Source organism: Semicossyphus pulcher, unplaced genomic scaffold (genome assembly GCF_022749685.1).
Source record: "Semicossyphus pulcher isolate SPU_LCO1_2020_fin unplaced genomic scaffold, fSemPul1.0.p SCAF_19, whole genome shotgun sequence".
Taxonomy (NCBI): Eukaryota; Metazoa; Chordata; class Actinopteri; order Labriformes; family Labridae; genus Semicossyphus; species Semicossyphus pulcher.
The window spans coordinates 24,391,607-24,402,533 of record NW_027211692.1 but is presented as its reverse complement, the minus strand read 5'-3'; positions in this window follow the sequence as shown (position 1 = coordinate 24,402,533).

Here is a 10,927-nt window from a genome sequence, read left to right as displayed (position 1 = left end):
CCACAATGACACTGACACAGTCTGGAAAATGGTGAATCCCAGTAACATGAACTGAACCTGATAATTGAGCAATTTTGTATAATTTTATAGCTCAGTGCACAGAGAGAATGGCAGACACAGTATTCATTTCACAGTTCATACTCCAAATTTTCTCGTATTCACATTCAGGCAGTGGTTCATCTGACGCAGACAAAGCTGTTAGACTGGTAGAGGTAATTTGATCTGTTCATCAAATTGCTTCAGAGGCATTGATTCAGAGTCTAGTGTGTATTCAGTTAATCACAGCAGTGCAGTCAATACATATGAAATGGTGAAATGATCAATAGTTGCACCAATGACTCCAACAAGCCAATAGTCTGTATACAATATTAAAATAACCAACAATTCCCCTCGTTCAGTGTGTGTCTTGTAGATTAAACAATGACATCCATTCTGCTGTCAGAGCTGTTCAATGCTGTGGATGATTGAGGACCTACAAGAGTTGATGACATTCACCCAGAACCTGCACTTTCAACAGTCCCCACCCACCCAGCCAGCCTCACAGTGGAGTGCTGATGTTCAGTCAGTGCAGCACATAAAAACCTGCCTTCCACTTTGCATTTAGGGAGTGCTGTGGCTGATTTTCTTTGGTGGATGAAAGAAGAGAAAAAGCCACAAAGTGATTTCACCTCCTGAACTCTGTCACTCAGTGTCCACTATATAACTTATGTCGACCCAGAGGGTTTCACATGGAGGATCGAGCATCTGTGAACAACTGAACTCATGTCAAGCCTGCCATCAGCCGTGACACAGAGAAATCAGTTTTCACCTCAGACGCACTTTAAGATAATCACACATAAGTAATGAGTTAGAGGGTTTTAGACGTGTCAGAATGAAAGCAAGCGTGGGAGGGAGTCAAGATAAAGGTTCATGGAAGATCAGCACACTGGGGAAAGTTGTACTCGGTAAAGCAGCTGGACTTTTGCAGAAAGTATGTTTCATTTGAATTCAGCACGATTCTGACCTTCCATTAACAATCACAAAAAGGAGCTGCTAAAGCCCCACAGAGAAACCAGAGTCTGGACTGTAATATAGATTCAGCTGAAGCATGAAATTGCAAGACAAGGTTAAAGTAGATAATGACGGCCTTTTGACTGACTTAAACTTTGTAGTTAGCTGACATTGCCTGTGTGGGTATGTTAACACAAGGATTTAGAGAGGCCATCGTGAACAGGTTTTGGAGGTGTTATTGTAGAATATGGTATCTGAAGTGATCCCCTGACTTTTGAGCGAGCCCCACCTACCCATTCCAATACCAACAGCCTCTTCAATATTGTGAACATGGTAAACATTTGTGCCTCAGTACTGACTCAGATCTGCTAATGTGGTAGTATTCCTCTGTAAAGTTTTTGAAGTAGAGTATGCACATACTGTAACATGTATCATCATATACATGGACAGTCACATTCAGTGAAGTGCATGGCCACACCTAATGCATATTCTCTCCTGTAGGATACATTGAGTGGCACAACAAAAAATGTTAACAACAACACAACCTCCTCCAAAGCAATGAGATAAGCAACTGCTGACATCTTTACCTGCTCGAAACCAGAGACAGAAGGAGATTGACAGAAGGAGAAAGGACACAGAGAATTGATATTCAAGTGTGGCCCCTTTAGTGAAGCAATGTAAAACATGCTGTCTGACTGAAAAAAGATGTCAGTCTCCCAAGGTTAAAGCCAAATGTAAGATGACAGCTACAGCAGAAGAGGAATGGGTAAGAAGGCTTATGAGGTCATCCTGCAGAGAGACACAATAACCTGATGCATCGTTCCTGTCTCCGTCTCTCCACCTTCTTTTCATACATTGACAACAATGTCACAGTGCTTCTCTTCCCTGCACTGATTGATGGACAATTTACACTCAGTTCATACACAGGGGAAAGGATGCCAAAGTTTGGCCACATATTAACCTTCATTTTAAGAATGCAATCTCATCGACTACTAAGCTTTTTAATAATCTCACAGACAAACAGTCATCTCTATATAAGTGCAACTAACAATACAGTCGAATAAGTTGTGTTTAAGCTCTAAATCAATTATGTTGCTGGTTGTAAACAACGATGAGCGCACAGATATGAAAGTTCAGGCTGATGATTTCCCACACAGTAGTTTCTTATTATGTTGCGTGACATAATATGACCAGTATACGGGGCTTCAGTTTTTAAGGGGTTGCACTAATGATGCCATATAAGGTTAGTAGAATATGCCTACAGCTGTTAAATGTTGTGTATATTATGTTGATGCACTGAAATTGATTCATAATCAATATTGGCCGAAACACAAGTTTAGGTGTCAAAATCAGTATCAGGAGGGAAAATAATAGTATCTGTACATCTCTACATATGATCATTATAAGACATATAACAGTAGCTATATTGGTAGGCTAGATAGATACATGTTCTAAAGACCAGACAAATAAGAATACATTTGCACGCTGTCTGGTGTCTAAGCATTTAAATGTTCACAAAGCTCTTTGCAAATCAGTTTGCATTCCATTAATGTAGAATAAATGGGAATCAAGGAATCAGGCCTTGCTTCAGAGCATCTGCTCTACCAACCTTCTGTTATTAGCACTTAGCTGCGATGAATAATGATGTTGACAACAGAAGAGAGACATCCTGAATTCATCTGAGTATTCTTTGTTGGAAATTTAAACCCAAACGACAGAAACCCATTCTTCTTCTTATCCCACCCACATTTTCTCTCTAATAACTCATTCCCTTTCCCTTTACTCACTCTTGTTCTCAGGATGTTTGCCTGTTTTTCTTCTATTTTCTCATTTTCTTTAATCACTCTTTATCTTCCTTTCTCAACCCATCGTCTTTGTCGACCTCCCCCATGGCTTTCTTTTATCGAGTCTAAACCGCATTTATTTAGGGAGACCATTTTCTCTTTAGATGCCAAGCTTTTGTCAAATACAAGCACAAAATGAAGTTCAGAGACTATCTATCATGTTTTTCTTCCCCCTTTCCTCCATTCAGTCAGGTCTTTTCTCCCTCTCAACTCATTGTTTTCTGCTCTGAGCGATAAGAAAATAGATTCAGCTTTTTTCAAAAGATTGGAGCAAGGACATCATTTCTATGAGCCACACTGTCCTCAATCTGATGGGGAGCTAAATAACTCATTATGCATGCTGCATTGTGTTGTAGGTGTGTTTGTTCTTTTAAACAAAAGGATGAAAAGTGATGATTCCAGTTCAGGTGACAAAATGCTTAATGAAAAGTTTGCACATTGTGTGACTCTTCTGAAAGATTGTATTTCTTGTTCCTGGAACATGAGGTCTCTATCCCTGTGGGAGACCTCCAGGCAGCTCTGTCACCGACATAACTAAGACGACATCAGTGACAAACAGCAGGAGCCCACACACCTCTCTCTTTCTTACATGTTCCCTCCTGAGAGATGTCGTCCACACCTCACTCCCTCTCTCTGTGGTCGTCTTCTCTCTCTGTGAGCAACACTCACCTTTCTACCAGCACCTAATCTCATGTTCTCTTTGTTCCTGTCACTTTTTTACCCTCTTTTACCGACAGCTTTTTGCCCATTTGTCCGCAGTGTGATACACCACACAAATAATGAACACTGTCACTATTTATTTTCACCTCTATCCCACTTTCCCAAAGGCTTGACCCCTCGAGGACTCACAATTCAGGTATGGAAGATTCTTCCTCCTGAGCTTTTACCTTTTTGCTCACCTTCCTGCTATTTCTTCTCGTTTAAAAATGATGTTTTGTCATTTCAATTCATATTATTCAAATATCCTCATGAATATTTATGCGAGATCTGAGATAGGGAGGCAGGAGTGTAGTGTGAGGGAGGCCAGTTTCACTCCCACATCCCTGGTCATGGAAATTATTCAATGCATAATCTGAATAGCATTTTTTTTTTGGTGCAAACGAGAGAGCCAAAGAAATAGAGAAAAACACTGTTTTAATTGGCCCACATTTAACAAACATGTTCTCCACAAAAATTTGTTGTGGTCAGTGCAAACTCTCACCAAATACTGTATGCATGAATATTAATGCAGAGCAAATACAGGATGAAGGTAGCAACAGGTAGTACATTACATTAAATGTTGTGTAGCTATACAGCTAAACTGATATAGCATGATCTCAGGTCAGCCTGCAACGTAGAAAATGTCTAAAGAACACATGTTCCCTCTGTGATAAGCCTGTGGTGTCATCTTGTCGAGCGCTGTGACTGGCCAGTCTGCTCTGTCTCTGCAGGTGCTCGTTAGTGCTTGTTAGGTTAACGGGCCGCACCTGAGGGCCCAGCTTTTTACTGTGCTCTTATGCACCACACAACAACCTCACACACCCATTGTTTCTCATGCACAACAACACCACTGACTCACAACAACTTATGTCTTAGATATTTTATTTAAAACTTCAACATTGTCAGTCTGATTTGGTTCATTTCATTTGATAAAATATTCTTCTTTAACTGCATGCACGATGTGTCTCCCTTTTTGTTGTGACTGCTTGAGCCAGTTCATAACTCCACTGACTGATTGTTTTTAATGGCCATTCATAAATAACAATCTACTTATTGGCACCAGCTTCAGTTACCATTGATCTATTTTTCCCCAGCAAATTAAATACATTTTATTATCTTTTAAAACTTTTCATTTTTTAGAATCGACTGCTTTGTATTTTTCCTGGCGCAGAAGTGTTTTATATTTAAAATGTCCAATCACAATAAAACTAACTGCCAGACAACAATCATATCATAACTCCTGTCACAGTTACAATATTGACTGTTATACCCACACCCTGTGGCTTTTGAATCATATATCTGACTGCTTTGGCATAGCTTCTGAGGAGGTCAATATTCCTCTAATAGCCCATTGTTTTGTATGTGTGTTCAACTTCTGGGCACAATGCCAGCTCAACATAGGAACAGTGTAGCCGACTTGATAACAGTGATCACAGCGCGGCTAACTTTATGTTCAAAAAGTCCAGATACTTTAATGAGTAAGTACTTTATTGCTACCATTAATAAAAGCTTATAAAATACATGTATTTGTATTCACATTGAGGGAACTGCTAGGTTAAAGATAGGAAGAAGCGATGGTCATGAATAAGGTTTGAGAAAGATTAGCTTTGAAAGGAAAGAGATGTTGACTTGCTGTTGATGGGGTGCAAACATCTTCCTACAAGGACATTTACCAATGCCCTAGAATTACAAATGTACATGTTTATCTGGCGCCCAATATCTGCACTGTAGGACATTTATACCTGTCGACCAAAAGATTTAACAAATCACAGTTGAATATTACAGTTTTATATTGTGACAAAGCTTGGCTGTTAGGTAAAGCCACAAAACCAACGAGTTTAGGCTTAGGAATATATTAAAGCTAGACCTCTGTTGTCATAGTTACACTAATGAACATTGGGTTAGGTTAGGACACAATCATAGTCAAAAGCTGATGGTTGGTATACTGTATCATTGTATAATCTGATGTGTTGTTCACCCATCAGTCCACCCTGCCCCTTCAGACTGAAGGCAGATGAGATCTGTAAATATCCAGCTGGAATTGTTCAAACCACCTCCAAATGTGGCTGAGATATGATTTGCAAAAATCCCATTTCATGCTTTTTTTTCTTTTTTTTCCCTTCCTGTCCAGACTTCATAAAATCAATCAAATTTGGAACGTATCCAGTTCTGATTTAAGTGGTTGTCAAGTCACCTCTTTGGCTGGATGTGATTTGTGCTTTCAACCCGCACAGGAGGACATCTGCTGCAGATAAATAACATCTGCTGAAGTTGACTTCAGTTGGGCTTTTAGCATCGCTCTCCTGAGGGCTCAACTCCGACCCTTTGCTGCTTGTCATCCCTCCTCTCTCTTCCCATATGTCCAACTCTGTCCTCTGTCCTATCCAACACAGACAACAGCCATGCTGCTTATGGAAGTTCACCATAACAGTAAAAACAGCAACAGAATGCACAGTTAATGTTGCAGAATCTTCACATTGGCACTTGTTTTATCTCTGTTCAGCCGTGCATGGAGGCAATCTGTTAGGTAGCTATTTGACTTTACTCGACCAGACTGACCTGGTATTACTTTGCAACCAGCCTGCTCAACAAATAATAACCAAAGGCGTCAACAAAAGAGCTTAAACTGATGTGCTGAAATGAGTCTGACCTGCTGCCAAAAACAAATATTTCCTGATCGAAATATTTTTGCTCAACAGTTTTATGTCAGTCAGAAATCCATTGCTGAATGATGTCGGCGGGCAGGATAAAAAACAGGATTGATAACTGCACAAAAAGTTTCTTGGCAAATCAAGCAGTAAATCTCTCTTCTGAACCTTCATGTCTGCTGTCTCAAATACAAACTTCACCCCGAACACACACACACATTCTCCCAGCAATAAACAAATATACCCACACGCAAAATTTCCTAACGTCAGTGAAAGTTTAAACAACAAGTCGTTGTTGATTATCTGATATAGATGGAGTAAATATCACAAGATCAAACTCTCCAGTGATCGACGACATCTCTCTCAAATTGAGTGATGCTGACAGAAATAACTTGCACTGACAACCACCAGAAGGCCTTATGAAAATAAATTAAGTATTGAAATGCTCTGAGGTTCAGCCCCGCTAGCCTGAAGGGGATCAGATGTGGTTTGATCTTATGTTTAAACTGAACATAGTCAATCACTCAGCACAGTGTGCCCTCAACCACATGTACACACAGGGATCAAACTTAATTGATTAAGTGCATATAGTTAAACAAGTTAATTCCCCATGGCATTCATGACGAAAAATGTACACACTGACAACACCCAGATTTTTTTTACCCAGGACACTTTAAATAAAAAATAAAGAACTTTCTTCTTAAAGTAAAAGTAGGGAAAAACAAGCACAGCTCAACAGAAGATCCATCCAGTAGAATAAACATCATTACAAGCTTTTAACTACACTAATTATAATGTCCATCAATAGGAGAACGGAGACATTTAGTAAAGTGGGTTGAATCAACATGCTGTATTGATTATCTGTGCTGCTGCTGGACTCGACTTCTGTACAGACAGTCTGAAAGGGTTTTCTTTGCCCTTTTAACCTGAGAGAGGCAGAGAGAGAGACAGAGGGATACCTGACGGGACAAAGATTGACTTTGTTTTGGTTCATAAAACACTCAATAAGTTACTGAAAAAAAGCTCCACACTCAGCTCTGTAACAGAAACATATTTCCCTACCCTTTGGGCTCCTTCCCTGCAGCTTTTATAGTGAGGAATTTTTTTTCAAACGCACAATGAAATTTAACAGACCACTTATAAAACTCTCGCACACCAGTTACTGAAGCTAACACTCCTGGGGTGTCTCCCTCCTCTGATGTATTATTCATATCGATCACTGTCTTCTATTTCTGTCTGAATATTTCTGTATTAATGACTCAAGAGGTCGTCTATTTTTCTCACTCTGTGTATTTTTAACCAGCCTGTTTTGTACAAAGATACTACAAAGACATTTCCCTGTAGGTTATGTAAAAACATAATTGAGCAAAATCCTGCTCTTCCTGGGGATAAAAACCTCAGCATATACAGAATAACTAACTTTATTTGGGTAACAAAATAGTAAATTGCTTAAATAATATAAATACAATTAACTGTTTATCTTGCCACCACTGTCCATAGCTGCCTGCCGAGACTAATGCAACTATTTAGCCTACATGTTAAGAGACTGCATCCATATGACTCACAGGATTTACCTTTCCTAATGAATGTTGTTATGTTAATGTTATTTTTGGATGTTTGGCAGAAAATTCAGGGAAATATTTCAAAGTGGCTCCATTGTCAGACTGCGGCGGCGCCAATACTGGCTCTGAAAATGCAGATTATTATACCTCTCTGCCCAGTCCACACAGACAGCATCACATTGAGGCACTGTTCAGCACCATGGACAGCTACACAAAAAACCCTCCGGCCTCGTTTTGATGTAAACCCAGTGAATTTCCTCTGTAACCATCCAAATTATCTGAGGCACAGAAGAGCAGAATATTGATTTTTATACAGCGTTAACACGTTAATACATTTACATCCTGCATCACTCTTCCTAATTTATAAATAACACCATTCAAACAGTACACAGTAGGATTATATTGACTTAATTTGCTAGAAGCCTCCATCCAGACAAATCCCACATCTGCAGAATCTCACTTCATGAGTAGAACATTCTGACCAAAAAAAAAAAAAAAAAAAATCTCTGCAGAAATAAACCTCAGCTCACTCTGAACACACAATTCCATTTCCTCTGTGTGAACAACAATGACTTCACTGTTATTGAATTAAATCTGTTTTTGAAGCAGCTGTTTTTGGCTCCAGTAAATCAAAATGAAAAGTTCAACTCTGTCTTCATCTTCTCTCTGTTCAGAGGCAGCTGTTTATTCACACTTTATTCTCTAATCTTTATTCAGCTAAGTTGTCTCATGAGATACTTTGGCTCCTTCTGTGTCAGTAAGTCATATCCCCTCTTATTGCTCATGAAACATCAAAAGGTCCTTGGCATGCCAAACTGAATTAGGCATGGAGAAAAAATCTCCTTCATCCCTCACATTGTGAGATCCATTTAGATAAGAAAGCTTCTTCTCCAGAAACGACATACCTCAAGCCTTCTCTGGACTCTCTTTAGACCCGGGCATGCACAGAATCTCAGACAGACATGGACTCAATATCAGATCTATTATACAGTAGATGGTAGTAGTATTTGATCCACTGTATTTCACAACATGAAGATGGTCCTTAAGGAGCCCAGGCAGCCATGTACTTCTAGAAACCACAATAACACAGAAGTCTCTTCAGAAATACATTCAGCAGATATGAGATACATGCAGGATGATCTGGTGGTCTGTACTTATCTTTGCACTTTCTTGTTTAGTTCAAGGGTTTAAATCTGCTCTGAACTGTAAGAGAACTGTGTTTTTCTCATGACTACAATAATACAACTGAACAGTTGGACTGCAGGAGAGAGACACACAAAATGTTAGATGAGTAATGCCTGGCTGTCAAATGTGAATTAAACTATGTTTTCACAGTTCTATTAACTTCAATAGACACAATAGATACCCCAACTTTATATCCAAAGCATGAAACAGCTTCATCAGATCAACAGACATGTCTTACGTGAGTGATAAAGGCTGCGGTAAGAACCATGTCATTACAGGAGATAGCAGAAACAAATGTACCACTTTTTTAAGTGGACTTCAGCAGGCACTAGACTGAGCACAAAGGGACAAGCAGCAGATTCCCTGTCAAATGTAATCAGGGACAAGACAATGCTGAGCTGCTGTGAAAACCACTGGCGTTGCTAAAACAAGCAAACAAGCTTTCAAAATCCATCATTTATTTGTCCTGCCTGAGGACTCAAAATGTGCTCGAACTTTAAATCACTAATGCTTCTCCTGTTGAGTTCTTATTTTTCACCTGCTGCTGATCTCCAGCAGAGCTGCCACCCATGGTGAGTAGAAGAAGCAAATCTATCCAGAGCTGTCATGTCAGAAGGGAACAGACTCAATACTGAATGTGTCCTTACAGGAGACGTGTGAAGTCAAAATGTGTGCCAAAAACCATCTTGCAGGGAAAACTGAACCCAGCAGTGTTCAGCTTCTATGTGTTCTCATGCTGCTCTGAGTCTTCTATTATTCTCCTCGGGTCAGTCTGACTGTCTGCTGTCCTAAAGCTCCCAACATGCAGAATAAACAGATGGCTCACAATGAGATTGACCTCTGTCTTCTGCACAGACGTCTTTGTGTGAATACAAACACACAATTGTAATTTTATTTTCTGTGGTGAAAGTGTGGGGGTTAAGATGCAGAAAAAAATCTATTCAAACTACCCATTCTAATGTCACTGATTGGCTGACCTTATCATAATAACAGCCGACCCTGTCCACATCATGCACCAGCATGTGCTTTAGTGTTTCTGTCTCTGTATGAAAGGTTCATTCAGGGCAGTAACACTGAAACAAAAGCAACTGCACTAACATTCAGCAGCACTTCCATTTAGGAGACATGACAGCAGCATGGAAACACAGACAGAATCTGCTGTTGGAAAATGGTGCTCAGCTCTTACAGCAGCCTTGTTTATGTGTTTCAGAGAGATAATGGGATGTGCTGAGTAGTTTTACACAAAATAAGAGCCATTTTATAAATCCAATGATTCAGCTATTTTTCCAGGTAATTTCACTTTTGTGCTGAGCTCAGATGATAACTGAGCAAATCTTATCATGATAGTAGTCAGCAGCCATTTTTCCACTGTACTAAATCTAAGAAGACATTTTAGAGAAGTAGGAGACCCTCAGACTCAAATCTCCGATGTCCTTGGTTTGTGAAATAGTAGCCTACCCTTCATCAAAATGTGCAATCATTTTCATGGACATGAAAGGCACTGTGGCATGGAAATGTGTCCATATAGTAGGACAAATATGTTTTCATTAAGAGCAACATTTGGCAGGGTCATTCCCCTTGTAGTGGAGGACTTTACTTGCTCCATCACGCAACATAATCAAGCAGATGAATAGAAACCTGCAGAGGTGATAGCAAAGAGAAAGTTGTTAACCCTGGTGGAACGTGACAGAGAGAGGTGATGCACCTCATCTTTTTTTTCTTTTTAATACTACTGGAGAGAAAACATCTTGTCTTCAAAAGAATCAAGAAGAGGTTACAACCATTACTGAAGTCCTGACATTCACCACTGATGGAGCAGCTTCATCCTGCAATCACTGATTTATGGACTGGACACTATTAACAACTGTACACTTGATGGAGACACACATGTAAATGTTTATCAGCGTCAGTGACTAATGGCAGGTTATTTAACCTGTGAGCCAACAGGTGATGCTCACCTGAGCTATAATTCTCAGAAACATACTGTGCTTTTGTAGAA